We start from the raw sequence: 7424 nt of genomic DNA, 5'->3' as shown, positions 1-7424 counted from the left end.
AACGCAGAATCCAGAAATTTTGCCTCTCCGCAGACTCTGCAACTGTCATTCTAAGGGGAAAGACCATCCGCTTTATGTTTAGTGATTTATTTGTTTTGCTAGTAACGTCAATTGGGAGGTTTAAGGAAGGTGTTTTTGAGACTCCATATTTAATGAAATGTAACTTGCTATAAAAATAAATAAATAAATAAATAAATTTCAATCGTGATTTTGGCGAGATTTGGCTCAGTTGAAAACAAAGGTTGCCGACCACTGAGCTAGGCGATTGCTTCACCTTCCTTAAAGGTACACATAACCTGTACACTAATAATCACAATTATTTCTCCCATTGAGTCTGAATCCACAGCCCTAGTGGTTATTGATATCCCCTTTACATTGAGGGAACTCCTGCCAAGAATCAAACCCATTGCATTTGGGAGTGCTGGACCTATAATGCCAGTTCTCAACATATAAGGACGTTGTCCTGGGTAAATGGTGATGTGCTCCAGGCATATTATGTCTAACCTTGCACTTCCCTAAGTCGAGTGATTTAATTCTCCTATTGTGTAGAATTTTCTTGGGGTGGGCCAGGGAGCATTATAGTCTGAGGGTTTTGCCCCTGGTTTTGTGGGGGCTGGGGTGTGCCCCTGTAGATGTTTCCCTGCATCATATATTCGTGCCCCTAGGGAACTGCATTTAAAAGGAGCCAGCAATCTCTTTTGATGTGCCCTGGTTTTCCACAATGGTGTTAAACAGTTACTCTGCCTCTTAGAGGTTGCATTCAAACTTCTCCCCAGGTTGTAATTAAAATGGTTTGTGAATTTGTAATCTCTTGCCCAGTGCTTACCTTTTCCACAATGGGGAAGAAACCAGGGTTTTTTTTTTTGTTTTGTTTTTGGTTTTTTTTGGTTTTTGGGCCACACCCATTTGACGCTCAGGGGTTACTCCTGGCTATGCGCTCAGAAGTCGCTCCTGGCTTGGGGGACCATATGGGACACCGGGGGATCGAACCGCGGTCCGTCCTAGGCTAGTGCTGGCAAGGCAGACACCTTACCTTTAGCGCCACCGCCCGGCCCCAGGGGTTTTTTTTAATGTGTTTTGTCCCTGGTGGATGGAAGGCATCATTCCCTTGGTAACCGTGAATAATTCAGCTCCTCCTTGTCCAGTGAAGGCAAAAATAGTGATTTGCAAGTTGAATTAGCATTATGGTAAGCCAAACTCTTTTCAAGAAATTCTCTTATCTCATCTTTTTTTGTTTGTTTGTTTGTTTGTTTTTGGTTTTTGGTTTTTGGGTCACACCCTGCAGCGCTCAGGGGTTACTCCTGGCTCCACGCTTAGAAATCGCTACTGGGGGCCGGAGAGGTGGCGCTAGAGGTAAGGTGTCTGCCTTGCAAGTGCCAGTCAAGGAAGAACCGCGGTTCGATTCCCTGGCGTCCCATATGGTCCCCCCAAGCCAGGGGCAATTTCTGAGCACTTAGCCAGGTGTAACCCCTGAGCATCTAATGGATGTGGCCCAATAAACCAAAAAAAAAAAAAAAGAAAAGAAAAGAAAAGAAAAGAAAAGAAAAGAAAAGAAAAGAAAAGAAAAGAAATTGATCCTGGCAGGCTCAGGATGGCAAGATTCTAACCAATGACCTTCTTCATAAAAGGCAATCGCCTTACCTCCATGCTATCTCTCTGGCTCCATCATCTCATCTCATCTTTGATTTGTAATTTCAGCGCATCTTTAAGCCTACCCACAAACTCTAAATATGATTCAAGGGAGCCTTGGATAATTTTTAAAAAGGTTCCTTGTGACAGAGAAACCCATAACTCTTAGGCCAAGTGAATTCCTTTTCTTTTCTTTTTTTTTTTTTTTTTTTTTTTGGTTTTTGGGCCACACCCGGGCGGTGCTCAGGGGTTACTCCTGGCTGTCTGCTCAGAAATATGGGACACGAGGCCTGGAGAGATAGCACAGCGGCGTTTGCCTTGCAAGCAGTCGATCTAGGACCAAAGGTGGTTGGTTCAAATCCCGGTGTCCCATATGGTCCCCCGTGCCTGCCAGGAGCTATTTCTGAGCAGACAGCCAGGAGTAACCCCTGAGCACCGCCGGGTGTGGCCCAAAAACCAAAATTTAAAAAAAAAAAAAAAGGCCGGGTAGGTGGCGCTGGAGGTAAGGTGTCTGCCTTGCAAGCGCTAGCCAAGGAAGGACCGCGGTTCGATCCCCCGGCGTCCCATATGGTCCCCCCAAGCCAGGGGCGATTTCTGAGCACATAGCCAGGAGTAACCCCTGAGCGTCAACGGGTGTGGCCCAAAAACCAAAAAAAAAAAAAAAAGAAAAAGAAATATGGGACACGGGGATTTGAACCAACCACCTTTGGTCCTGGATTGGCTGCTTGCAAGGCAAACGCCGCTGTGCTATCTCTCTGGGCCCGTGAATTCCTTTTCGAATGACCCCAATATTTACTGTGCCAGAGAAGGAGGGGGAAAAAAAGCACAAAACATTGCTTACTTTTTATATATTATTTTTTTACCTTCATTTATTATTATTATTATTATTATTATTTTTACTTACCTAACTATCTTTGGTCGATTTCTCTGTTTGGGTGTGGTTATTGAAGCTGTTGTCCCCAGTTATACCTATTTTTTTCTCTTCTTTTTTTTTCTTTCTTTACGGGCTATGTCATGTTTCTTATCTCAAGACCATGGCGGTTTTTTGTTTGTTTGTTTGTTTGTTTTTTGTGCATGTGTGGTGCTTACCATTATTGTTGGAGTCCTCACTGGATATTGGACACTTTTTTTTTGTACTGATGGAATGTTTCATCTTCTTTTTCTCCTTCACCCCTCCAATCGATGATAAGAGCCGCTAGAAGGACTCCGCCCACTTTCGGAGTATTAGACTTTTACCCCAGTTTACTAATTTTCTCTTCTTCAAACAAAACCACGCAAATTGAACTAGCTAGGCCTGCCTCCCAGTTAGAGGGAGAAATTAGGGAGGCACCTAGACCAATCAGGTGCAAGACTACTATGTAGTAGGATAGGTACATAGGGGACCACATATTCTAGCAGCCCTGGGGGTGAGGGAAGAGGATACGGGAGATAGGACAAAAACGGAGGTGTAGGGGCCGGGCGGTGGCGCTAAAGGTAAGGTGCCTGCCTTGCCTGTGCTAGCCTTGGACGGACCGCGGTTCGATCCCCCGGTGTCCCATATAGTCCCCCAAGCCAGGAGCAACTTCTGAGCGCATAGCCAGGAGTAACCCCTGAGCGTTACCGGGTGTGGCCCAAAAACCAAAAAAAAAAAACCTGAGGTGTAGGGAGGACAATTTGGTGATGGTAATCCCCCCTGATGTTATGTAAATATTTAACTAAAATATTATTGTCAACAATATGTAAAACAATATGATAAAAATAAAAATTATATTTAAAAAAAAAAAGGTTCTGGGGCCGGGCGGTGGCGCAAGAGGTAAGGTGCCTGCCTTGCCTGCGCTAGCCTTGGACGGACCGCGGTTCGATCCCCCGGCGTCCCATATGGTCCCCCAAGCCAGGAGCGACTTCTGAGCGCATAGCCAGGATTAACCCCTGAGCGTTACTGGGTGTGGCCCAAAAAACAAAAAACAAAAAAAAAAAAAAAAAGGTTCCTTGTACAAGTGTTCTTAGAATCCATTTTTTTCCATGAGGACAATACAGTATCTTTAATTATTTTTAAATTTCCTTTCGTAAAGCAGATTGCGTTTGAACATTTGCATATTGATTTTCTGCCATCAATAATTCATATGAGAGAATGACCCCTGCCACCCATTTTTTTTAGTTTCATTCACAAATTATGATTGTTTTTAATTCTCTATAAGAATGCACTATACACAATCTAATCCAGGAAGACTTTCTTCAGTAGTTTATCATCACCAATGATGATTTGCCTAGAAAATAGAAACCTTTACATCTAACTTGCCAGCTTTATATTTCTAAGCATTCTGACCCATTCCACCTAGGTCAGCTGTTCAACTGAAACCCAGTGTCTGTCTATGTGTGTACATGAGTGTATGTGTTGGCCACCTCAATGTCTGTGTCCATCTATAATATACATAATGTCTTTCTATGTTGTATATTATTCTCTCCCTGTTATATAGAACCTTTCCTTCCCCCACCCCACTTACCACTTTATAAATCCTTTTATAACCCTTCACTCTCACCCCCAATCTGTTATTTCTCCCTATTTAACCATTTTTACCTCAGTTCATAACTCCTCAGGAACCGGAATGTTCCCCTTACCCCAACCAGCTGCCAAACTGCTCCCAAAGTGAAAACACAAATTCCCAGCCTGCCTTGGCTCAGCCCCAAAAGAAGCTGCCACCAGTGCTACTGCTGATTTGTTCTCAGCAGCTCCTTTTCTCCTACTACCCTTCGCTATGGACTGTTGCTCACTATCAGATTCGGCTTTTGAGAAACTCCCCAGCTTGAGGACATCTCCTGACATGTGACTGACTGCTGGGAGCCGTTAGCTGTTTCTCAGACTCCGTAAGACCATGTTGCAGGCTGAAGCTGTGCTCTAGATTTTATTACCCACCCCCCCCAAGACTTTTCTTTTTTGTTTTTCGGTTTTTTGTTTGTTTGTTTTGGTTTTTTTTTTTTTTGGCTCACACCCAGTAGCACTCAGAGGTTACTCCTGGCTCTTCGCTCAGAAATTGCTCCTGGTTTTGGGGATCATATGGGATTCTGGGGATCGAACCCATGTCCATTCTGGGTCAGCCGCATTCAAGGCAAATTCTCGACCACTGTGCTACCACTTCAGCCCCCCTCAGACTATTTCATAAGATTTAATTTATATTTCCTTCATATATTTCTTTAGATGTATTTCTTTAATAGGTATAATTCATGTTGTCTATTTCCTTATGTAGAGGTAATTTTCCCCATTCCTTTTTTTTAATCTGTTTAGTAGGAAATTCTAGTAGATAAGTTATCTTGGAGTGTGAGTTAGAACCAGGTTTGGCTCATTATTTTTACCCCCATAAGCACCAGTAATATCATGTGGCATAGACACATTAAAATGGGAAATCTTACATATAGAAAGAAATTCTTATCAAATATGAATAAGAACTCATAAATTGGGTCCGGAGTGATAACACAGCGGTAGGGTGTTTGCCTAGCACACGGCTGACCCAGGACAGACCTGGATTGTACCCCCTGAATTGCGTCCCATATGGTCCCCTTGAGCCAGAAATAATTGATTTCTGAGTGCCAGGAGTAACCCCTGAGCATCACCAGGTGTGGCCCAAAATTTAAAAAAAAAAAAAAAAAAAAAAACCTGGGGCCGGGCAGTGGAGCTGGAGATAAGGTGCCTGCCTTGCCTGCGCTAGCCTAGGACGAACCGCGTTCGATCCCCCGGTGTTCCATATGGTCCCCCAAGAAGCCAGGAGCAACTTCTGAGCACATAGCCAGGAGTAACCCCTGAGCGTCACAGGGTGTGGCCCAAAAACCAAAAAAAAAAAAAAACCCTCATGAATTTTATATTGCAGGGAGGTGCCTTTTACTCTGAACATTTATCATAATGATCAGTTGATTGGACATCAGCCATTCACCCCAGAACCTTGTATTCCATCTTTGGACTGGCACAATTTTCTGTACCAGCACTAGGAATCAGACTTCTACAGGGAAGGCCTTAATGCTGCCCTGGCACCAAATTGCTCCAGAGTGGGTTCATATGACATCCTGATAATTTGGAAACAACTTGCCTTTCAGCACATGGTTACCTGCATTGCCACATAACAGTGAGATGATGCTCCTTGACATCCTGATTTCAACATAGGATCTGTGCAAAAAACAGGATCTCCAACTACAGAAACCTGACTGTGACAACTGTGATTGAGAAGAACTTTTACCAGAACCACAAAGAAAGACTTTGGAATTAGACAATTTAGTATGCCCAAAGCCTGTAGTTGGTCTTATGACATGATGCTTCATGGGCAGGGTCTCCCCACTTTTAGGCCAAACGTTTTTCCTTTCTATTTTTTCCATCTTTTGCTGAGCCTATGAAACCGCACGCACGCACGCACGCACGCACACACACACACACACACACACACACACACACACACACTAATTTTTCTTTTCTTTTTTTAATTTCTTATCTTTTTGGGGAGGGTGGGTCATACCTGGTGGTGCTCAGGGGTTATTCCTGGCTCTGCTCTCAGAAATCGCTCCTGACAGGTTCAGGGGACCATATGGAATGCTGGGAATCAAACCCAGGTTCATGTGGGCCACATGCAATGAAAACGCCCTACTGCTGTGCTATCATTCCAGTCCCTATTATCATTTTTTTAATCTTTATTTAAGCACCATGATTACAAGCATGATTGTAGTTAGGTGTTTTTTATCCTTTAAACGGGGGCTCCCACCTTTTTCACAGAACCTTGGGACACGAATTACTTTGTTTTACCACATATTTCAGCATTTTTTTTATTAAATAAAGGAAAAAGGAAAAAGGAAAGGCTGGGGACCAGGGACCAAGTGATCTCAGATGCATTAACGGAGAAAAATAAGAACAGAATTAAGGGGCCAGAGGGATAGCACAGCAGTAAAGCGGTTTGCCTAGAATGAGGACAACACAGGACTGGTGGTGTTCAAATCCAACATCCCATATGGTCCCCTGCACCAGACAGGAATGACTTCTGAGCGCAGAGCCAGAAATAACCGCTGAGTGCCACCAGGTATGAGCCCCCCCCCCAAAAAAAAAAAAGAACAAACTAAATAGCCAAGCCAAAGTCAATGACAATAGAAATCAAGAGACCTAAACTTTAACAATGTAACCTTAAATGGGCCTTTTATACTGGCAAGCCAAGGATGGTGGTATAGGGTTCACTCTGGGTTCATTGGTGGAGGAAAGTCAACGTGGTGGTGGGAATGGCCCTGACTCACTGTATATCTGAAATTCAACTATGAAGGACTTTGTAGGTCACAATAGTTTCAATAAAATTAAAAAAAAATTTTTTTTTGGTTTTTCAGCCACACCCAGTGACGCTCCTGGCTATGTGCTCAGAAATCGCTCTTGGCTTGGGGACCATATGGGAAGCCGGGTGATAGAACTGCAGTCCGTTCTATGGTAGCATGTTCAAGGCAGAGAAGCCTTAAGGGTTGTGCCTCCGTTTCAGCCCCAAAATAAAAAATTTTAAAACGTTTTTATTTACATCACCCTTCCCCATAATAAGAGTCTACCTATAGCTCTTACCTGACCCTGAGTTCCAAATACAGACATTGAGCAAAACCGGCCACCACTTGGAAAGTCATAGGATCAGTTGAAAGTTTCTTTTTTTTTTTTATAATTTTATTGTGATCAAAAAGTGAATAACAAATCTTTCAGACTAATCTTTATGGTACATAGTGACAATGAATCAGGGCCAAGAACAAATATTTTTGAAATAAAATTAACACACTAATAACTGCTGCTAAATTCTACATTTTTTTAATAATAA

The sequence above is a fragment of the Suncus etruscus genome, chromosome 8 (assembly GCF_024139225.1).
Source record: "Suncus etruscus isolate mSunEtr1 chromosome 8, mSunEtr1.pri.cur, whole genome shotgun sequence".
Classification (NCBI taxonomy): domain Eukaryota; kingdom Metazoa; phylum Chordata; class Mammalia; order Eulipotyphla; family Soricidae; genus Suncus; species Suncus etruscus.
The sequence above is the reverse complement of the archived record's forward strand: the minus strand, read 5'-3'. Positions refer to the sequence as shown.